Below are 24,429 nucleotides of genomic sequence, written 5' to 3'. Positions count from 1 at the left end.
TCAAAGTACTGGAAAGTACCGATAAATATCACAGTAAGAAGTTGAAGAATAAATTGGAAAGCAAATAGGCCAACTGTTACAACTCAGAAATGTAACAACCACACCACGTGATCTCTGTAACAACCACACCACGTGATCTCTGAAACAACCACACCACATGATCTCTGAATCAACCACACCACGTGTTTTGTTTCAATCCCAAACATGTTCCCTTTATCCCCGTATTCCATTGTGGAGCGATGACCCCAATGGTGTTTATCTCATTCTTACAGGACACATGAACCACCATGAGACCCCATGTAGGACGAGTTTATCTCCCATCCCTTACTCGGCGGCCATATTGATTTTACTTCTCGATTTTACTTCAATTTAATTCAACCACAAACGACACGTGACCTCTTTGTCTCCTTTTATTGTTTGTCCACCAATTGTAATCAAATAGTGGGGCAGATAACCTCATATATGGAATGTATTGTGCATTTTATGACTAAAGCATGAAATTTTCAGCAGTGTTTGTATTTTCCATAAAGTTTATTTTCAGACGTGGAGCCACTTCAGATTTGACTTCTGAGCCCTATAAGAGGTCATTGACCTTGGACGATGAAAAATCTTCATTTTTGGCATTATCGCAGGAAAAACCTCAATATACACCACTTTTTTAAAAGCTATTTTACCTGTTGCTGCACATACCTCTTACTTAGACTCCACATATATCCTACAGGTTACATTTTAGATGCAAACAATGACCTCAGCCAGTGTTTATTTTGGCTGGATTAAACAAGTTTAACATGTATCCATCTGTATCAATTATCTGAAGAATAGTGATGGACAGGGTGATAGTAATATAGTTCAGGCCATGTTTGTCCATGTTTGTCCTCTGTAGATGATCTCACACTCTCCTGAACATGAGCACAGGACAGTGCACATGAGGGCTGCCTTGTTGCACTTGCAGCGCCCCGTGCACCCCTGCTTGCACCCACAGTGTATCAGTTCGTCGCAGGATTGTGATGCTTCTGGAAGGGTGGTCCAGAGTGTCTGCCATCCTGTTGCATCCTTTACCCATCCCCAATCAGAAGGGCTTGCGAGCTCAGGGTCAGGAACTAACGCCTGGTTCCAGATGTTGGCCTGGTAGGTGGCACGCATGATGTGTTGCCTCAGAGCAGCCTGTGTGGGTGGGATATTCTCCAGGGTCCTGGACTTCTGAGTGAAGAGCTCTTTCCTCACTTCATTTCCCTCCATGGTGTCGCTGGTTCTGTCATACATCAGCACCACGAAGCGCTCCACTAGTGACATGGACAACTCGCTCACAGCACCTGGCACCCGTGAGAGCTCTTCAAAGGCCTCAGTCACTTCAGGGAGAGCCGTCCACGTGTCCCAGGCAGTCTTCTTCCCCCTGCCGCCGAATGCAGAGACAGTGTCGCATCCTGTGATTGCATGGAAGACTGGGAGAGTGGCACAGGTTCTTGGATCCAGCTTGCCAACCACTTTGTGCACACCAATGTACCTGAAACTGACGCCAGCACCAAGAGCTATCCACATTTCTTCCGGCTTTATCTTCAGGAATGCAGCCACAGCCAATACCACGACATCAGTGTCGACCGTGCGTATGGTCACTTTTGTGCTCCCTTTCTGCACAACATCTTCCATCCTGAAGCGTTGGCAAACTCCATTGGCGATGTCGGATGACACTTGCAGGAGGCGGTCATATGAGACACACATCTCGAGATGGAAGAGTGTGTCAATGAGCCCCCTCTTGCGTGTGACAGCATGGACTTTCAGTGCAATGTAGAGTGGAAGTGGAGTTTCACGGTCACGGCTGTGACGCAAGGTGCTTGATGACTTCACTGCTCGTGCATGTTTGACACTGTTGAAGACTAGCAGCTGTGACACTGTTAGGGCGGCAGTTGTGGTGGCTGTGTCTACCAGCTGGGTCTGGTGTTTGATGTTGGCCCCATCCTGAATCATGTTCACCAGAGCCAAGAGTGTTGGTGGAACCGCTGCTTTCTGACATTCGGGCTGGAATGATCCATCAAAGGCGAACTTGGTGTCGAACATCTCTTTGCGCAGCACCTGTGCTGCTCGCACCAAATGCATGGCATCACTGTCATGGTCACAGGTCTTCCTGAGAGCATCTCCAATGTCTTCTGCAAACGTCAAAAGTGTGTCTCTCCCTTGTGAATGTGCTCTTCGGTCAGGGTAGGCAGACACGAGTCAGATCTTCAATCTGGTGGTTTGAATCCGAGTCTCCACTGTGGCACCCAGCTGTTCCAGTCGGACCTTGTAGAGGTCACCCAGGTCTGCCAGCTTGAAAACAGGAGCACAATCGTCGCCACGCGTGTCCTCCATGAATGCCACCAACTCAGCAAAGGCGATGCCTTGCAGACGAGCATCATCCCCATGCTCATCCTTGGAGGCAGCTTGTCTGGCTCTGTTGTAGAGAATGCGTAGGTAGTTGTGCTGATACTTGGCGTCGAGGGCAATCATGTCCCCGGGGGCAAGTTTGGCCAGCAGCTCTGTGTCCTCCAGCTCTTAGGCACACTTCCGAACATTCGTGTCTCTCTGTTTGGTTGACGCTTCATGTCGGCCTTCAGAGCCAGCTGACTCATTGCAGAAGAAACACACAGGCTCTGTGAGCTTCACGTGTGTGAATAGTCGAACCACCACTTGAACTCCGCTGTACTTGTCGCTGAAGCTTTGTTTGGTTGTACCTTAACCGGCAGGTTTTATGCCACAGAGCACTGTGTGCAATCAGCGTGGCCTCTACGCCACCTCCATCGTCCAATCTGTCCAGATTCAGCTCAGTCGGCATGTGGCCAATGTCCTGAAACTGGAGGAGGTCCTTTGCCAATGACACATAACCGCCACCCACAGGTTTCTTGCTGGATTTGGCTGGACACTGCAAGGCTTCCCATGTTTCTGCTTGGCAAAGAATACAAAGCTTCCAGTTAGTTGGGCAAGGTGGCTTGGGTTACTTGGATGTGCTGCAAGGTTGAGTTGGATCTATCAAGACATGGCGTTTTGACATGGTGACAGCGTCCTCCACTACCCTGTGAATATAGTTTCTTCAGGCTTGCCACCACCAGTTGTTAAACAGTTCTATAATCTAAGGATAGCTGTTAGCAGAACCTCCAGGATGAGTCTGACAGGCTATCTGAAACACACAAAGCATAAATAGTGTGAGCGCAATCTAAGATGATTTTACGTGAAAATATCACATTTAAATGTGTTGGACCAATGAAAATTAAATGATTTAGATCATCAAAGTACCTGGAATTAACCACAAACACTCTGTAGGATATATACACATCTTTATTGGAATAAAAATGCATTGTTTACATCGTTAAACATGTTTATAATGAAGGATGGGATGGTAAAAAACAGTTATCTTCGATGTTCAAGGTCATTGACCGCTCAAGGTCATTAAAGGTCAAACACAGAATGGCTCCACGTCTGAAAAGAAACCTTATGGTATGTAGATGGTATGTTAGGACTTTCATGCTTTAGTCATGAATTGCACAATTGATTTGCCCATCTGCCCCACGAAAATCTAACAAGATGAGGGAACTTGGGACATCAGGAATCGAGGAATGACACCGCAAGTTAAAGAGAATCTCGAGGTCGAGGGGCGGAGCTTCTCGTTGGGAGTGCGTGACGTCATAGCGCGCATGCGCAGTTCGATTCCCGCCCTGAGTCTCGTCCATGGAGCTCGCGAGCCGGTTTACTCACAATTATATAAATATCGAACACGGACACAGAACCACAGGTTGGGAACGATAACATCGGCTTTGATGAACCGAATTTCCGCTTGTATTGAAAGATAACTTTAATTATTAATTATTATGATCCTCCGTTGGACTGAGTCCGAACCTCGTGCGTGCGTCCGCAACCATATCTCGGACATGTGTGGAACCATGAGTGTTTGGGTGTGTGACAAGGACGAAGTGATTCGGTTTTGGTGATGATCCGGATCAGGAGACTCGAATTATCTATTTATTTTTAACTGAGAGGATTGAAGGACATCATGGCCTCCTTGGGTGAAGTTCCTTGTGAGAGAAGTCCTCGATCCTCCTTCCCTCTCACTGATATTCCTTCATCTTGTCCTCCCTCCCTCTTCTCACCCTCCCGTTCTCCGTCGCGGATTGATATCAGAAGGCGAGGGCGTGGCCAGCGCGAACGAGTGAGTGAGTCGGCACGAGCTGTGTGAAAGGGCGTGGCCAGCGCTGGTCACGTGGGCCAATGAGAGCGGAGGTGCATATTGTCGAATGGAGTCGTGGTGAGGGTCATGTCGTGTTCGACGAACGGTCCACGAGAGACATGGACCATGGAACGGTCCCGTTGAGTCCATCGGCCTCGTTCACACCTCCTGGGACATCCCGGTGAAGACGGAGGATGCTGAGAGGGCTCGTTACGGTCAGACTTGTCCCAAACGGATGTCTCTGTTCCTGTCGCCATGTTCTCCCCTCTCCACCTTCCCCAGTGAGATTAAACCGATAAACTTATCGATTGTTTAGACCTGGTGTTGATATATTACAGGTACGATGGGTGAAATGTTCCCCTGTATCAAAGATCCCCTTGTGTGAGGGAGGAGGCCGAGACGCTGTAACCGCCATTTTATATTCACCTCTTCCCTTCCCGCCATTTTGTATTTCCCTCCTCGTCCCCTCGTTTCTCCGTTTCTCTTTAGACCGTTTTCCTCTTCGTGTGATGTTTAAATCATGAGTCTTGGTGAATCTCCGTGTTCACTATTTAACGTTTGGTTCGTCTTGGTGGATCCTGAACAGAACCAACTCGGTTCGAGCGTTATCCATTCGGGTGTGGGCGTAGTTTAACTCGGGTGGAGCGTAGTTTAACTCGGGTGTGGGCGTAGTTTAACTCGGGTGTGACGTAGTTTAACTCGGGTGGAGCGTAGTTTAACTCGGGTGTGGGCGTGGTTTAACTCGGGTGTGAGCGCAGTTTAACTCGGGTGTGGGCGTGGTTTAACTCGGGTGGGCGTGGTTTCACTCGGACTCCATGGAGACGAGGGGTGATGTGGTTGTTTGGTGGAGGAAACGCTGCCCCTCCCCCCATGTTTACAGAGAATGTGTTTATAAAAACACACTTATCACGGATAATTATTCACACACCGATTTTAATATAAAGCTGTGTGTTTGAAATATGTTAATGAGGGATTGTATTTTCATTTAAAGCATTTTTATGGTGGAAATATAACAATGAACATTTGTCATCATCTGAGTGCACAACATTCAAACATTTGAAGTTCAATGAGTGTGATATTTGACGTGTGTGTGTGTGTGTGTGTGTGTGTGTGTGTGTGTTTGTGTACATGTGTGTTTGTGTACATGTGTGTGTGTGTGTGTACATTGTGTGTTTGTGTTCATGTGTATGTGTGTGTGTGTGTGTCTATATGTGTGTGTGTGTGTATATGTGTGTGTATGTGTGTGCTTATGTGTGTGTGTGTATATGTGTGTTGTGTATGTGTGTATGTGTGTGTATATGTGTGTGTGTGTACATTGTGTGTTTGTGTACATGTGTATGTGTGTGTATATATGTGTATGTGTGTATGTGTGTGTGTATGTGTGTGTGTGTGTGTGTGTGTATGTGTGTGTGTGTGTGTATGTGTGTGAGTGTGTGTGTGTGTGTGTGTGTGTATGTGTGTGAGTGTGTGTGTGTGTGTTTACAAGGCGTTTTGGTTATTTTGACTCATTTCCAGAGGAGGTTTCATTGGTTCATGAAGGTTATTTGAGTAACAATTCCATCTGTAAACTTCCTCCATTGTTCCCTGTAACATGTACAAGGGACAATACTCGAACCTTTTCATCACATGGATTCATTCAATAACACGACACAGGCTTTTATTCAAAAATTGTTTTATTAAAAGGGCACAAAAGTTTAAAATATTACAAATAACTTGATTAAAGAGCAGGACGTGCGTGCACAACATTCAAACATATAATCAGGGGTTCACACACGTTTTTAACAACAAGGGATTGTCATCTCGCACCGTCTGTCCGTGTCCCTGTGGCTCAGAGAAGGAAGAAGCATCACATGATGTTATATGGACATGTAGGTGGCGATGTTGGCTCAGAGAAGGAAGAAGCATCACATGATGTTATATGGACATGTAGGTGGCGATGTTGACTCATAAAAGGAAGAAGCATCATATGATGTTATATGGACATGTCAGTGTCGATGTTGGCTCATAGAAGGAAGAAGCATCACATGATGTTATATGGACATGTAGGTGGCGATGTTGACTCATAAAAGGAAGAAGCATCACATGATGTTATATGGACATGCAGGTGGCGATGTTGGCTCATAGAAGGAAGAAGCATCACATGATGTTATATGGACATGCAGGTGGCGATGTTGGCTCATAGAAGGAAGAAGCATCGCGTGATGTTCTATTTACATGTAGGTGGCGATGTTGGCTTAGAGAAGGAAGAAGCATCACGTGGTGTTATATGGACATGCAGGTGGCGATGTTGGCTCATAGAAGGAAGAAGCATCTCATGATGTTCTATGGACATGTAGGTGGCGATTTTGGCTTAGAGAAGGAAGAGGTGTCAGATGATGTTATGTTGTTGCTTGGGCCGGGACGTCGGCCGACGAGCTCGACCACCAGATTGAGCAGTCGAGTCGGCTCGACCGATCGCCCGGAATTCAGATCGTTGCCCCGGATAAGTCCGGAGTCGACGGGTCCTTTGTTTTGGACCGTGAAGCGTCAATATTTCCACCACGTGGTACAGGGTAATTTGCCAAATATTCAAAATACCGAGAGACCACGTGGCGATCCACCGAGTCTTCACACCCTCGACGGAACTCGTACAGAGACGAGCCGCTTCGCGCGCTCGTTCCGTGTGCGATTCCGAGTGGTTTTATCGCCAAGAACCGTCGGTCCCGATGTCCCCTTACGGCGGCACAACGGCCTTGCTAATTTTCCCAGCACGCGACACGCTCAGTCAATGAAAGAATTGACACGAACGAGCTGAAAACATTGAACAAATGGGGGGTTTATTGAAAATGCAATGGGGGAATGAGGGGAGCACTTAAGGCAGAGCTATACCGAATATAAGAAATACAAGTTTATACAGCAAAGGCACGAAAACAATTCACTACTTACCAGACGGGCCCACGGACACACACACACACACACACACACACACACACACACACACACACACACACACACACACACACACACACACACACACACACACACACACACACACACACACAAACACACACACATCCACACACACACACACACACACACACACACACACACACACACACACTCACACACACACACACATACACATACATACACACACACATACACACTCTCGCACATACACACATACACACTTACATACACACACACATACACACACAAACATACACACACACATACTCACACACATACACACACACACATACACACATACACACACACACACACACTCACATACTCACACACATACACACACACATACACACACACATACTCACACACACACACATACACACACACATACACACATACACACACACACACACACACTCACATACTCACACACATACACACACACACACATACACACACACACACACAATAAGTGGTGGCTAATGTCTTTATTAATACCCCCAGCTCGGAGGGAAGGTGAGCTGGAGGTAAGGGGGTCTATATTGGACCTTTCCGGCTGACTCGGTCGGCGCCCGTCCCAGTTCGACCCTCTGGAGGAGGAGGAAGAAGAAGACGTTAAAGACGACCACGACTAGCTCAGACCTCTCAGAACACGATGACGACGACAGGGACTTCTTCCATGACGACAGAAGCGCTTCTCGACCTCCTCAGCCACGATGACGAAGACGACAGGGGCTCTCGCTGTGTGGCTCCGATTCACTCACTCCTTTTTATGCGCTCCCCCTTCCCGGCGTGGGGAAAATCCCGGGGCAGGAGTTGATCAACCGTCAACAATTTTTTTTGTTTGGTTGACGTTTAGATGGAATTCATGTTGTACTTGCGCTAGCTCTCGTCATCCTGGTCCAACTCCTGGAGCTCCTGAATGGATATCTATGCTGGACGCTTGTGCAGGGCTGGATTTATACATGTGGTGGCCCCTGGGAAACCTTCAGTTGTGGTGGCCCCTGGGCAGCCTTCAGTCGTGGAGGCGCACCCTACCGTTGAATACTAAAAAGGTGACAAGACATATTTACAGTCGTCCATAAAGTATATTCTTCAAGAACAAAGAATCGGAATAAAAATGTACATCTTTAAACATCATGATCAATCTATATACGTACATGTAAGAATCTAACGAGTTTCGGGGGTCGTTCGAGCATGTAGTTCCTATGTTTCAAGTGTAAAGAATCTGAATAAGCCAGCACATTATCAAGCTATAAGATTATAAGAATCTGCGAAGTTCCTATGTTTCAAACATAAAGAATTTGAATAAGCAAGCAGGCACATCTTTAAACATCATGATCACACTATAAGAATCGACGAAGTTGGAAGTTCCCATGTTTCAACTATAAAGAATCTGAATCGTGTAGTGAATAAGCAAGCAGGTCAATCATGATCAATCAGAGAATCTACAATCTCGTACAGTACCTAATACCTATATTTACAGACCACTGATGAGACCACCAGGCACTTTACAAGACTTGACCCTTGCAAAGTCTTGGATCAATTTGTCGAAGTCAATCTCTCTGAGAATGTCACATTAAATGCTCATCAAGGCCAGGTGACTGAGCCTATCATGACACATTGTAGGACGTAGTCTGTTGTTCCTCTTCTTCTTCTTTTGGTTGCTCCCGCTAGGGGTCGCCACAGCGGATCATCCTCCTCCATTTCGCTCTGTCCTCCACATATTCCATTGTCACTCCAACCACCCGCATGTCTGCCCTCACCACATCCATAAACCTCCTCTTTGGACTTCCTCTTCTCCTCCTACCTGGTTCCTACCTCCATCCTCAGCATCCTTCTCCCGATATACCCCGCTTCCCTTCACCCAGTGATGAAGCCACGATCTCCTTCCGATATTGATCGTTCCACTGGTAGTACTCAATGACAGTTTAAACACGTTCACCTATTCACCTAACGAGAGATTGTAAGCCATCATGATTCCCACACACAAAGGCGTTGTGCCTTTGATCTTACGCGTGTCTGGACGAGTGAGTGGCAAGTCATGACCACCAGCATTCACTCCATTTGGTTTCTCAAACGGAAGACATAAAGCCGCACAAGCATCACGCTGCCACTCTGCATCGAATAAGTGGAATCGAAATGGCCAAACTCTCTTCTCCTCAGGCTCAGTGTTTCCTTGTGGCTTCTCATCCCGCAAAGAAGATTTACCTTTGTCAGTTCCAGTCTTCGTGGAGTTCGAAGGCTTTCACTCTGAAACACAGGCATGAAGCTTCATCTTGGCTCGAACCCCTCACAGATTCCTCGCACATCCGCCTCCTTGTCCAACCTTAATGCACGTACAGTTTTACGCCTCAGCTCCCTGAACAGCTCAGCTATTCAGCCTGGCCTTGCGACTCTGATCAATGGTATCCAGTGTCCCTTGAGAGACAAATTTATTCTTCACCCTTCGGTGAGTTCCAAGACATCTTCCAGCAACATCAAGGACGGTGGTCTTGAAGGCACTCCACCACTCTTCAGGATCCCCCAAAGCACCCAGATCCCCCAAATCCCCACTCAGCATGTTCGCAAACTCCTCAGCTACCCTGTCATCCTTGAGCTTGCCAACATCCTGCCTCGGCTGGTATGGTACCATTCTCCTGGATTTAAGCTGAAACTTCAGAGTTGCGACAACAAGCCTGTGGTCCATATTGAAGAACTGAGCACTCTGGTCGACCATGCAGTTCTGGATCATCTTCCAGTGACCATCAACAAGCACACGGTCAATCTCCTTTGCCCCATCACCAGTGTTGCAATACCAACACCAGCGATGAAACCATTAACCAGCCACCATGAACCAAACAATAACGCCTTGACGAGGTGTACATGCATCGCACACAGTGTACATGATGATGTCGTGATGCTCACCTGCATGTGACATAAAGCAAAAACTTAATGATCATGCCACTGAATGATTATGGTTGTGGAGTGGAGAAACTATAAATGTAGATATATATGAACAGAGCAAGGTACGTACCGTCGTCGCCGTGCCTCCTCGACAAGGACGACAGCACGTTGTTGGCCAAGGGTGGTGTATATGTCAGACATTGGAGCGTTGCATTCAAAAAGCAAGTGTTGCCACCATTCTTGAGACCCTCACCAATGCCTCCAATTCTTTGCCACTCCAAGGACAGCTCAACTGGTGGGTGAAGATCCAGGGTAGGAACATGTTTCCCATTCGAATCGTCATCTGCAGGAAACAAAACTCAAATATGGTGTCATATATATTTGGCATCAACATCATGACATCACGATATGAGTTCAACAATACACCGGTGTAGATCCAGAAGGTCAAAAGGAAAACAACAATTTCCCTTCATTTGGAGCATCTTCCAATCATTCCTCATCATGCACTTCACAGCAACATTAAAATCAAGGATGAAGAACTTGTCCTTCCTGGAAATGACTCGGAACGGTCCCCGGTAAGGAGGTTGCTCTGACAGTGTCGTCACGTACACATGGGTACGAGATGAGAGATCTTTGGGCAGATGCGTGGAACTCTGCTGAGCTCTGGAAGGGATGTAATGCAACTCATTTATTGTCCTTCGCAGTCAGAGAGTTGGTGTATTTTCGTATGATGTAACATCATTTTCACTGTCAATTAACATTCCCACAGGAAGTTTTATTCCTGATTCCCTGAACACTTCAAGTCATAAAAATCCATCCAATCAAAACTCAAATTTTGAAATGATAGATCAACGTGTGATGTCCACTCAGAATTGGCCAGACTTGCAGAAGTGTATCTTTGCATCGGAATGCCCAATGTTCTGATCTTGTATAAACGCAAGAGCAGAGACAATCTGATACATGATCGGCCAAGAGAATTGTTCAGAAAGCGCTTCATTTTGAGAGAGGAAATCAGTGTTTCTCCTTCAACGTCCTCCATTGTTTTGGCTGTCCAAGTCATTCCATACTTGGAAACGGAACATTTGCACATCATTTGGATGAGAATCCTTGAGCAACAATATTCTTTCATTTGAGAGCATGTCCCAATCATTCCTCATCACGCACTTCACAGCAACATATACAATGCAATGATGTGTTGCAGGTGCACCATGGGGGTCAACTGGACAGGCTCACGACGGAGGCCCCAGTGGCCTCCATCCCGTGCGGATGAGGAGTCTGACCGGGATGAAGCATCCTCCATTTCGCATCGTTGGTATGAGCCTGCCCCAATCTCAAACGATCTCTCCAAGTCAGCAGGTTCAACTTTGATATCTCTAAACGAAATGAAGTTTCCATGATGAAGTCCACGAACATGCAACACACACTCTGGGAGCTTGACTCGCTTTGCTGGTACAGAAGTGTCAACAGACTTCTTTTGCTTACTCATGATTTCTTACGGTTTTCTGTCGCCAAAACCTGAAAGCAAAATGACATTGATTAGTTGTCACAAAGCAAAGTGCATTTCATCTAAATTTAATGAGATATCTAAGAATCGAATGGCTGAGATGGGATAAGCTGGTTTCCACCAGCAAGAACATACAACATGCTTGGGAATACATGGAGCGTTCAATGTAGGCATGGGTCTGGCCGTGAATGAACTACCAAAGGCCAAAGTTTGACATGACAGCAGAGCGTCAACACCAGATGTGTAATAATTGCATCAGTTTCATAACAAGAGATCCAAGATGGACGCTCAAAATTTAAATTCAGATAGCAACCAATTCTCAAAATGTCAGAAACATATCAAATGAAGTATTCTAAAATTCTCGTATATGAATCCTACAACTCTTGTACAAATATATAATACAGTTTGGAGAATAAAATGCTTCCAATAAACCTAGAAAAAACATTTACTTTACGGAGAGCTGCGACCCAAGCACCTACGACCGGGCTCGCATTTTGGAAAGAACGAATCAATTTGTTTCACTTGATGTACGTTTGAAAACATTGAAAAGATTGCAAAAACAACAGCATGGCAATATTATGCAGAAACAAAGCTGCACCCACATCCCACACAATGTTTGTTGATCACTGTTTGGAGAATGAATCACCAAATCAATCATCATCAAACACAAGTGTGCGAGGCACTGATATATTTATTTCCTTCGTACAAATGCCGATATTGTGCATAATTGTTCTTTTTTTTTAAAGAAAATGCGTGATTATGTCGTTAATAAATTGTTCAATTCTAGAAATGATGCTCCGAACCGTTTTATCGTGTGAAAACTGCATTGAAAAGTGGGGTCACACACGTTTTTATGGTGTATAGTTCAAAAGTTATGAATTTGTCACCGGTACGGAACTAAATCCAAGATCGCCGCCATAAAAACCCCATGGGACAATATTTCGAAATGGGAACATCTTAAATTTTGTTTCTGACACCTTTGTGCATTTAAAAAAATAGGTGGCATTGAATATTCCAGGGGGTGCATGGGAAGGCCATCTGGCTACTACATTAAACTGGAAGAGGATGTCCACCGACAAAGTTGGGCACCAGATATGGATGGCCATTGGCTTACAAAGATCTCTGAAGGGTGAGTCACACTGTCATATCAATGACATTCACACATCCACATACAATGACAGAAACCTCTCCAAATCCTGGTCTTTAACTGATATCCTTCTCCGACTGCATGATCATCATGTTTTGTGTAGATTCATTTTACCTTTATGTCTCCGTGCATGATGTTCTTGCTGTGGATGTAGTTGAACGCAGAAGCTGCCTGGAAAGAAAGGACTGACTTCATGGGTGGTTACACAAATAGGAGTTTCCAAAAAATCTTATATATTTAAAATATCCTGTTTTTAAACCACACGATAAACATCACAAATAACGAATCCCATCAACATCGGCTCAGCTCACCTGACGAATAATGGGTCGCACCTGTTCCTCAGTCATGAGTGCACCTTGATTATTGAGATAATGAAGGAGATCACCTGTGCAAACAATCAAACAGATACCGTGAGTGACTGAAACCTTTCAGTGAAATATACACATTCACCAACAATCACGTGGAGCACTCGGGATTTTGGAGGATCACCGATGAGAGAGAAGAGTTTGTTGAGTGAAAAAGAGGGAAGAATGGTTTGGGGGAATGGGTTGGATGGTCACACTCTCCATGCTAAAATTGACAAAACAAAGACATGATTTATTTTTCAACATTGTAGCTTCTCTAAGGCCAAACAAGCTGTTACAAGTTACCACCGCTTTCATGGCTCCTGATGCTTGTCTCCCTGGCTCCGTGATGAAGTAAACCACTTTCCTAGAAATGGGAAACTTCATTATTTTCTTAATGTGTAAAATTATTACCCTCGTCAGTTCAAAAATCTTCTTCTCTGAAGTGGCTGAACAGATTGATGCAAAACTTTACACGAATTACCGTCTCTCCATGAGGAACAAAACGTTCACACACATGACAGCATCGGTCACATGGTTTGGCAGGGATATTGGATTTACCCTGAAACCTATAAAAAAATCTTATTCTCTGAAGTGGCTGAACAGATTGATGCAAAACTTTACATGTTTTACCGTCTCTCCATGAGGAACAAAACGTTCACACACATGACAGCATCGGTCACATGGTTTGGCAGGGATATTGGATTTACCCTGAAACCTATAAAAAAAATCTTCTTCTCCAGAACAGCTGGACAAATCGAGGGGAAACTTCACACAAATGTTCCCCAAGCCATGTGTTTACGAGTTTGTTCAGGAATAGATCAGTCACATGGTTTGGCAGCCATATTGGATTGAAGGAAAATACTAAATAATGTTTCTCTGGAACCACTTAATCAATCAATGTGAAACTTCACATTTATGATCTGGTCGTGATAGAGAATAAGTAGTGATCTCTCCAAGAGAGCGACATGTTATGAGAAACCACAAACGCCAATTGCAACCCTCAACTCGGGCCGGATCCTCACGCCCAAAGTGGGTTTACCGTACCAGTTGATTAAACGTGGCAGATGGGGAATCGTGCCTGCAACAATGCGGCAGTTAATTTGGATGCGCGAACCAATGCTGCATGCTGCCTTACGTGGGCTACCATTACCATTGGGAACTCAGACCAATATTGCCTCCTGGGAATGCTATTCGGACCAACGCAATGCAGGATAAATCGGGACTCATTCAACACTTCAATAATGTATTCCACAGCAAGCAAGGGAATGTAAAGAGCAGAAAATGATGGGAGGAGTGATTAAAGGAATGCAGAGGACAAATGCAAAGGAGAGCAAATGCTTGGGGGGGGGATTGTTACCTCAGAAAATGGTGAGGGAAATCATACATGAAATTACAAGAGGTTGAACACATATAAAACACATGAAAAGCACATTATACACATATATACATTTTCCCTTGCCCAAAACCGATCATACCCGACCCCGGAGTACTTATAAACAATCACTTAACACAGAACTACAATACTGGATCAAGGAGGAAGACACAGAGAGATTGGGTTGAGGGTGAAAGAGAATGCAGAGGTTGTTAAAAAAAAAGTTTGAGGCACTTTGTCGAGCCGACACTCCCGCTGAAATCATTCCTTTTGGAGCTATCTTGACCAAACTCGCGCCTCGTGTCTCCCATTGCAACTGAGCCCCGTTAGTCTGCGGTCCCGAGTCGGAACCTGTCCGGTCAGCGTGATGTTCTGCGGCCTCAGGACAGCTCGTTCCATTTAAATATTGGCAGGCTTTGAGGTTTGGAAGGCAGCGGTGGAAAATACGGCACTGGGGCGATGTGAGTAAAATCGGGTGGAAATGAGGAAGACGTGAGATAGGAGAGAAAGTGGGGTGAGTGAGGTTTGAAAATCTGCTCTGATGAAACAAAACGAAAAGTGGAATATGTCTCTGGGAACAGGCTCTCAAAAATCTGATCTGTCTCAGGCGTTTGTCGAAGTGAGATATTTTGCTAACGATCAGGGTTTATACCCCGCGCCTACCCCTCAGTGGCTGTTTTCCATTGGCCGTGCAATGCTGCATTCATGTCTCACGAAGGGGAGGGTGCATGAAGGGGTCGAAACAATCTCAACCTGAATGACTTCTGCCTCTACTTACGGTGGGCATCGCCATTATTCTGCTACGTGTCAGCAAATGAGTGAACGGGTTTGTGAGCAGGTGAGCAATGAACGTGACTGGTGAGTGATGGAAGAGAATGGTATTAAATGAAAGAGACAGAAATATAGAGATATAGAGGTGAATAGGAAGAGGGAAAAGGAACAGACACTGATGCTGCCGACACATGGACAATGCATATTGATCACATTGATAGGATTTCGCTTACTCCAAACAGAATAATGAATAAATTACTAATATCTCTGTGTGAGTGTGCTTCCTTTCCCTCGGGGGGTGCACGAAGTCCAACCCCAGGCCACAACCGTCACACGACCCCCACCTCTCCAGTCTTCCTCTTCTTAGGCTGTTCAAACCTCCTCCATTCCTCTTTTTCTTCCGCTCTTTCTTCCCCCTTATTTCACACAACTCCCCCGACTCTCACCCTGTTTTTGTTTAGATTCGCATTCCTATGCTGGAAAAAAAGAGAAAAACTAATGTGTTGCGTAACTACGGCTAGCCATTCTACCTTAAACATCACTTGTACTTCACATTCGGATTCTGTACATTTGAAGAGAAAAAGTTGAGTTGACCAGGTGGGCACTCTTCCGCTCATTTGAAGTCCAGAGTTATTTTTAGTGGCTCCCCACTGTCTGACATCAACATCTGCCCATAATGTTGATGGCACTCCTCCGTCTGAAGGGTTCAAATACTTACACTGGGACCACATGGTCACTCAACACGTGGTGAGTCCTTTGACCCATGTGGCCCACATTTGAAGAAAAAGCACGGTGATCTCTTCGCCGTCAATGGCAACAAATTGGAGGAAGCACGTGGCCACTCAATGTGGGAGTCTTCTTTGTCCACGTGGCCCACTTCGATGAAAAAGAACGATGGTCTTCTCTTTGCGGTGAATAGCAACGCATTGGTGGATGGGACCACGTGGCTGCAGAATGTGGGAGTTTTCTTGGTCCACGTGGCCCACTTCCATGAACAAAAAGCTTGGGTCGTCTTGCAGCAATGGTGAGTCTTCGACGTCCTTGTTTTGGCCTTTTTATTGCAGAAGGCCCGGAAACTGTGAACTTGGCTCTCAATGTAAGGTGTCACAACATTACAAAAGCATTGGGATGTATTTACCAACTTTACCTACTTTTTCCTTTTCATAACATTCACTTGGCTCTCTGCTCCATCACATTATACACGTCAATCATCACTCTCCAAATATTTCCAGTGTAAGTGCAGTGGCACCATCTCATTGCAGAAGAATGAGTTTCTTTGTTTGATTGTTTGTTCCGAAAACGTTTCGAAACTCCTGGGCCAATCACCTGTATCACATTGTTTTCATCCACAAAAGGTCAACGTCACAATTAAAACGTTCACTTCCAAATCAAATTGATGTAAAAACATTCTTTGGGGAATGGAGTTTCGTACGTCGGGTGGAACGTGCTTTGGGGAATGGAGTTTCATTCATCGATACAAAATTATAAAATAAAACTATTGTTTAGATTCTTATGGGTTTCGAGGAAGCACTCAGAGGAGGAGATGATGATTCTCAGTTGACAAACGTCGAGTGTCGTGTAAAATGTGCTTCACATGAAGGAGACAATGTAAAGCACACGTGGTCGTATCGAAGGGGACATGAAGTTTCCTGTCTGCGTCTGGAAACATTTACTTGTACATTTTATAAAGTGTCGGCCATTGTTTGCTCATACACTTAATACCACGAAACGAACAATCACTCTGGAATCATTCAAAGTTTATTACCTGGTTTCACATTACCTGGTCAAGACTGTGCTCTTCACTGGAACTTTCGTCATCTCTCCGTTTCCGTTTATCATTCTGCCATTTCCCAGCCATTTCAAAATCCAGAGAAATCCTTCGAACGACGCCTTGTCCGATGATCTCTTGAGATGGTTGTGATGTTATTGAAACGACGTGCTTCTCTCCTTCATTCTCTCTCTCGATACGTTTTCTTTGTCTTCTCATTTGTTGTTTGGAGAAAATCATTGAGGGAGAAAGATGTCCATGTTGAACACTTGTGTTACGATGAAACTTTAAAATATGAATTACCTGATTGTTCTTTGATTTTGAAGAACCTCCTGAGGGAACGCACTGTCATGCCAGAGCTGCACCAAAGCCTTCAGCATACAAGTTCCCCCTGTGTCATCTGATAGCTGACATGGGGTGTCACTGTTGTTGCAGACTATATTGAGAGGATGCTCAGATCTTGAGTTGTTCTGTGGGTAGCTGACTACTTCCTCATATGTTGCATTTTTTTTTCTCTTTGCCTTCTTTCTGATCCAAAAATAACGCCGAATCATCTCTGCTTGAGTTGGCAAATGATTGGGAGAAAAGTGATGAAGAGGATATCCCAGTAACCACTGCCTTCTTCTGTCTGACCTCAGTGTCCGACTTGGAGTGGTTGGAGTAGAACTGAGTGTGCTGACTGTGCTCTCACTGCTCCGGCCTTGCCCGTCTTTTCTTCTTCGTTTGGGAATCATGATGGCTGACGACCTCTTTCTTTGTTTTCTCTCTGCAAATGAAACAATTATTTCAGAACATTACTGCGATACATAATTACCTAGATATATCGTCATATATGAGCGACATAAATATACCTTACACAATTGAATAAAACTAAATAATTGTACATTACAATGTACATTGTGAAATTACAAAAGCATTTATGTGTAATTTCAATTCTAACACAGGGTTTATAAACAAATATTTGACAGGTATTCATGATATTTATTCACAAAAGTCGGTTAGTTTTTGAAATAAGGACACAATAAGGCCGAAATACAATTTCAGAGGGAGGTCGTCTTTGTATTTTATTAAAAGCAAAGAATCAAATTCCACATCTATGGGAAATACTGAGTTTTAGATGAAAACAAATTCACAGAATGTCTTAAAATATCATTTCTCAAAAATTGGAACTGAGTGTCAAGGAAACAAAATTTTGACATATTGTTGGGACTGTCTATTGGTGCATGTTGTGTGTGATGTGCTCGGTGCATACCTACCTGTCTCAACGCACCGGACGTACGTGTAGGCCGCGGCGTGTCTCCACCTTTTGTGGCCATGGTCGCACCGGCATTTGTCGTGTGGGTCGCGGGCTTGTTCACACCACTAGAACCGATCGGGGTCAACTGCACCCTCGTTCCATGGAGGACCAGCGGGCAAGAACAGGAACAGGGTCGACAGAGCTCCACTCTTCCCCCAGGATCACTCACCTGCACCGTCGGCTGAAATCTGCTGCTCCTGCAAACCGTGGTCAATGGGGGCCGAGGTATGCAGCGAGCGGACAGAGGGGACGGGAGAGAGTTCGGAAGAGGCGGAGGTGTGCTGTCTCACAGATGTGGTTGGGACACCCGTGCGGCAGCGAGCGTGGTCGACGTTAATATTACGTCACACGACATACAATGTAAACGGTGGTGTTAGCCATGGGCCACAGTTTGGAATTGTAAATAAGTCTTGGCATGATCATGGCCACGTCGTTGGTGTGTATTGTGTGTGATGCGTGTGGTAAATATCTACCCATTGAGACTCTCAGAGATTACCTGTAGACCAGGGTGTGTCCCTACCATTCGCGGCCATGGTCGTATTGGCGTGTCATGTGGGTCGCGGCCTTGCACATAGAACCGGCAGGGATTTCCCAGTTCTGTCGTTTCACGGACGTGGGTTAGTACAGGGTCGACGTAGCCCTCTTTTCCACAGGATCATACACCTGCGCTATTGTTTGTGATCCGTGGCTCCTGCAAACTGCAGTTAGAGTGGACGGGTGGGGAAGGGGAGAGGGGAGGCCATGGGAGGGTGGAGGGATGCCTTTTCATCGGCAGGGTGGGTTCCACGAGAGGCAAACGGATGTTATTATTGACCCCAAGCATCAATAGTGCCAATCATGCTCTTTGGTGGATCAAAGTGTCATCAGGCTGCATCTATATCCATATCTACACCTGCATGTACTCATCCCGTGAAGGGCATGGAAGGGGTGAAGGGATGCCCTCTCATGATGTGGTGCTTCATAAGTTACTTCTTTAAAAAAAAAAATTTAATTACATAACTAAGGGAGGGGATATTGAGGGAGAGGGAGAGGTAAAGGCCGATGGGGTATAGCAAGTTAATACAGTGACACTAGCAATTGGTAACATGAAGCAGGTTTGCAAAAATGTATTTTTTTATATTTTTTTGTGAAATGAAAACTGGACGGGGGCAGAGAGATAAAGGAAGTTGAAGAGAAAGTGTGAGTCGATGGGCCGGCAGTGGGCAGGGTGAGGAGAACAATAGCATAAGCAATGGCATCATGGAGCAATTTAAATAAGGGGGAGGGATTGGGAGTCAGGTATCTGGTGGAAGGGAGGTCAGCAGCATAGACGTGTGAGTGACCCAAGTGCGAGGGCAAGCCATCAAGTCGGGCGGTCGGGGTCTTCTCCAGTGAATGCACATAGCATATCCAGGGACATCAGCAAAGTCGCTCTGGAGATTTGAATGGCCGCTCGTCGAATATTGTTCACTCTTCAGCTTTCTAAAATAAGGGAGTTATGTGGAAACCATTTTCCTCGAGCTCCGACGGGGAAACCTTGTATGTCTCATTGTGTGATCTCCAGATGTTCCTCTAAAAGTCTTCACAAGAGCTTATATTTCTGCACTTTTTTCTTCACAATAGCTCCGAATGCCAGTTCCAAGGATTGAGAGTCTTTCAAATATTATTGAAACATCTAAGATCTTAGCTGGGTATCCTTGTTTAGTGCAAACTAGATCTGGTCTGTGACTTTCCTCTTTCTCTCTGGTGATTAATTTTTCCCTTTCACAGTTCCAGCCACTCTTGTCGGCCAGTCCAGTGAACATCTCACAGTAAACATGGAGAAGAATTTCTAACTCCACTCAGCACAGCCTACAGGTTCCGTTGGCCTCAGGAATTACCCTGGTCAACGCGGCTCTGACTGGGTCGGTGTTGGAACGCAATTGGAGTGCTGCTGGCGTGTGCCGAAATCGGTCCAGCCTCAAATTGCACAGCCAGGTGTGAGAGACCGGATCATTGCGGAATGCAGCCGCACCGAGACCGTAAACTTGCTGGGAATACCAGCGTTTTCTAATCGTGTTGCGCCAACCGGTGTTCGAAACATTCCCGGAGGCGTCCACCTTCAGGCCTAATCTGGTGAAGCGGGATTTTAGGGAAGGGCCAGTGGAAGACCCTATAGAAATGGCGCGGGTCACACTATCGAGAGAATGGATCAAGGCCCAATCTTTGGTCGCTCTAATCCGTGGGACAGCGAGGGCGAGACTTATCAATCTAATTCCTCCGTCCCGTGTTTTTGTGTACAGAAAACCGTCCGGAGTCTGTGTTGGCAGGTGGATCGCTCGTTCAACCGCCATCCTGATTGTTCGGGTAATTTCGTGAAGCTGATTTTTGGGGGTGTCACTGTGTCCTAATTGGTGGAGGAGCCTTGGGACGACATGGTTTTTGATTAAAGCAGCACGTGTCGTCGCTCTGACCGGAGCAGCTCTGATATTGTTCCGCCAATTGTTTAGGATCGAGGCCAAGTCTTTCAGGCAGAAAATTGATGCTGGGCTAATCATGGTGCCGAGGTAACTGACGTGTTGTTCTGGGGCCAGCGAGGGAATCTCTTCCCCTTGGAGGGAGGCGCCGGTGGAGTCCATTTGTCACAGTTGTACATCGAGCTGCGGTCACGACCGTGTTTCATGTAGAACCCTTTGGTTTGGTTTAAATTGAGGTCGAGTCCGGTGTTATCGCAAGACTGTTTGACGATGTCCAATTTAACTTGCATACCCTGCCAGCAACCACTGAATAGTGTCAGGTCATCAGCGAAGGCTAAACAAGCCAACCACTCCAGACAAGTCCACTCATTCTCCGCCATTGTCTTCTTGCCTGTTCGCTGGTTTGTCGTCATCATCCTCCTTATCTCGTCGCTTATCTCTCACCTGGTGCATATCGTTTGTATTTCCACACCGAGTCTCATACACCCCTACATTCTGTCCGCCGCCCTCCGACTTCTCATCTCTTTCTACAATAGAACTTGATTCTGCTCTCATTTGTTGCGCAGATTTCTCATGCGTTCCTAACGTGCGAGTCGCCTGAGCCCTTCGCTCGGAACATGTACGGAATCCCTGTCCTCTCGAGCTTACTGGTGAGGTGATCGAGCACCCAATTAAACAGAAGAGGAGATGGTGGGTCTCCCTGTTTAACCCCCTTTTGCAGCCAAATTTTCCTTTCCCCTCGATTCTCAAACGCTGTCGAGGCCTCAACGAAAGTACTGGGGATCAACTTAATTGTGCCGCTCGGGATAGATTTGGAGAGTAGGGCTGTGCAAATATGATTGTGGGAGACGGTGTCGAACGCTTTGGCAAAGTCGATCATTTCCACGGCTGGTGCCTTTATATTTTGCTTTGCCTCTCTCATGATGTTGGCCAGTGTGGCAATGTTCTCACTGCAGCCTGGAGCCTTGATAAAACCTCGCTGGTGCGCCTCGTTTGACAGACCCCACCAAGCCTATTTACAAGAATACGGCTGAACGTCCTCGCTATTGTCGAACCGATGGTAACTTGGTAAGGGGCCTCCAATTAGTCAGATACATTAGTTGGTCGGGATCTGTGGTTTTCGGGATTAATGTCGATCGGCACTCTTTCACTTGTGGGGGTATGACGCCGTCGCTAATTCAGCTGTTGAAGTCTTTTCTGCAATTTGTGTCTGTTTTCCACGTCGAGAAGATCCCTCGGCTTCACCCCGTCTGGTCCTGGTGTCCTTTCCAAATTTAACTGGCCCAGCGCTCAGTCAATTTCTCCCTGTGTGATGTATCCCTGGAGCCGACAGCAAAGCGTATTCTATGGATGAGGCACGGGGGTGGGGGTGGGGAGGTACGTTTCATGAACTCACTGAAGAAGTTCTGCAAAAGTTTTGTAAAAGGATTATTTGGGGCTATTCTCAAATTTAACCCCGTGGAGGCCGGCACACAATGAGTGAGAGGCAAACCTGCAGGGCGGGGGCACTTACCCGAAGGGCGCAGATTTCAATACCTAATATTGTCATGCTTACAAACTCCCCAACAGAAGCAGCTTAACCACTGTCGAGAAAAAGGTTGACATGCTGGGACTCGAGCCTGTGAATGACTAATGAGTTACTCTAACCACAAACTGGTTGCCAGCGGTGTTCTATCGATCCATGCTTCAGCATGATCCAAACCGTGCCGGCAACTAAACAAGATTGTCTTTAATTTCTTCCTCCCCCAGTCGAGATGTTGAGGCCCTAATGTTACTTGGAAAAATTCTGGTGAACAAACGGGAATGCAGTTCTTCGAAACAATAATTTATGGAAATAAAATTCCATCAAAGAATGCATCTTCAGGATGTAAATACACAATAAGAGCAACACAACAAGGTATAACCTGCTCGTGGCCACGACAAGCTGTTCGCAACCACGAACACTCACACGGATGAAGAAGATTTCGGAAATGAGGATTGGGCGAGGGCAGGGTGAACAAGTGAGCAGGGCACTGTTGAGAAGGCAGGTTCGGAGCTGCAGGGCACGAACAAGCCTGTGGGCCCATTGAGAATGAGCTCTCTCCCTGTGCAATCACAGACGTCACGAACGATCTCCATCTTCCAAGCCAACAACCGCTCTTATCTTCAAGGTGGAGGGGGGTTTGGTAGTGGGGAGTGGTGTCCAGAACCTCCTCCTCGGCGTAAATTGTACGTCAACGAGACGACAACCAGCCATTCTGCACCATGAGATGGATGTCCCCGAAACTCAGGGCATGCAAATGTACCCCTGGTCTTCTCACGGGGAAAGACTAAGTCTGCAATGTCACCAAAAAGTGTGTGCTATGTGCGCACCACCGTGATGCCACACAAACTTTCATAATTTCCCGTTCAGACAACAGGGAAAAACAGGATCAGACATCATTACGCTTAACTAAAATCTAAACAGACAGCGTTTCCACCCCTGAATTTATGAATTACTTGACACAAAGAAATCCAGTGCCAAGGTGTTCTTTCCAATAACTGAGCAAATCCGGTGTGCCTCCTCTGGAAAAGGCAAATCCAGGTGTGCCTCCCCTGGAGAAGGAAAATCCAGGTGTGCCTCCTCTGGAGAAGTCAAATCCAGGTGTGCCTTCTCCAGAGGGAACTCAGAGACCTCAGAAGAAAAAAAAAAAAAAGAAAACAAAGCTCTCATCTTCATTTGTCAGCTCAGGTGCGTGAAGTGAGGGCTCTCTCGCCTCCTCCAGACTCCGCCTCACCGAACCCTTCAATACAAAAGGCAACAATACACATTGGTTTCATCATAAAATGCTCTCACTGCAAAGTCAATTACATAAACATAAAATAATAATAATAAAATAGTAAAATATGATACATGAGACATTGTTCACCAGTGTTTTATAATAACTTCATAAAATGTGACGCAATGTCTTATCGTACCTTCTTTTCGGAGAATGGAGCGCAATTTTCTTAAAAAATATTTCAAATTTATCATGTTTAGTGTTGTCATTTTATCGATTCCTCGAACATCTTGTAATGCCTTGTGTGGTTTGTCAGACAGTTTTAACACTTTTTGTATTTTGTCAACGTCTCTGTCCCCGTCGTCCTCCTCCTCCATATCCACGTTTTCCTCTATTTTTTTGCGGGTGTGTGACTTTGCTTCTTTGGAGTGCTCTCAATTTATCCTCCATCATGCTTACTCGAACATCCTTCATCAATTTTCGATATTCCACATCTCCTTTCGAAGCAAACAAAAAACATTCAAAATGACAAATCAATTACAGAATTAAACACAACTGAAAAAGATGTAAAACAAGAAAAAATATAAACAACATGAAAATAAATAAATAATCCAGATTTTCATTAAAATATCAACATCTTACTCTTTTGTCATGTACGTTCACAACGTGCTTGTCAATCCTTATAATTGCCCTTTACAGCTCGACACTGGGCAATTCACAGCAATGGCATATCTGGTAACAGAAAAAAAAAAAAAATTATCAGCAAATTTTCACAAAAAACATTTATCTGAATGATGAAATCAAACGATGATGAAACCGAGCTGCAATTACAAAAAAATACCTTTTTGATGGAAATTTATTTTATGGACATGGCAGTTTTACTCTCGCATTACGTAAAACCATGCACCCCACGTCGGAGCTGCACGAGGTGATTCGTAACACTCCCACATTTACAGCAAATTTTTGGATGTTTTGTCTCATGATAAGGAGTATTGAAACCAATACTTCGTTGAAAACATA

General features: G+C 45.4%; 1 protein-coding gene and 1 pseudogene across 10 annotated transcripts in view; one reads left to right on the top strand and one right to left on the bottom strand.

The window, feature by feature from the left end:
- The window catches only part of LOC147007774 (uncharacterized), a 241,636-nt gene that overhangs the window by 53,468 nt on the left and 163,739 nt on the right, over positions 1 to 24,429 (top strand). For 8 of the 10 annotated variants that reach the window (XR_015053897.1, XR_015053896.1, XR_015053894.1 and 5 more), the window contains exon 2: positions 4,150 to 4,410. The gene's annotated coding sequence lies outside the window, so the exon portion shown is untranslated. Of the gene's footprint in view, positions 1 to 4,149; positions 4,477 to 24,429 lie in introns of all 10 variants that reach the window. The other 2 variants (XR_015053891.1, XR_015053892.1) reach the window with 2 other exon arrangements.
- On the bottom strand, positions 850 to 2,591 carry LOC147007777 (uncharacterized; annotated as a pseudogene).

Source organism: Eptatretus burgeri, chromosome 25 (assembly GCF_056783735.1).
Source record: "Eptatretus burgeri isolate ZD-2024b chromosome 25, Ebu_testis_v1, whole genome shotgun sequence".
In the NCBI taxonomy this organism is placed as follows: domain Eukaryota; kingdom Metazoa; phylum Chordata; class Myxini; order Myxiniformes; family Myxinidae; genus Eptatretus; species Eptatretus burgeri.
The sequence above is the reverse complement of the archived record's forward strand: the minus strand, read 5'-3'. Positions and strand labels throughout refer to the sequence as shown.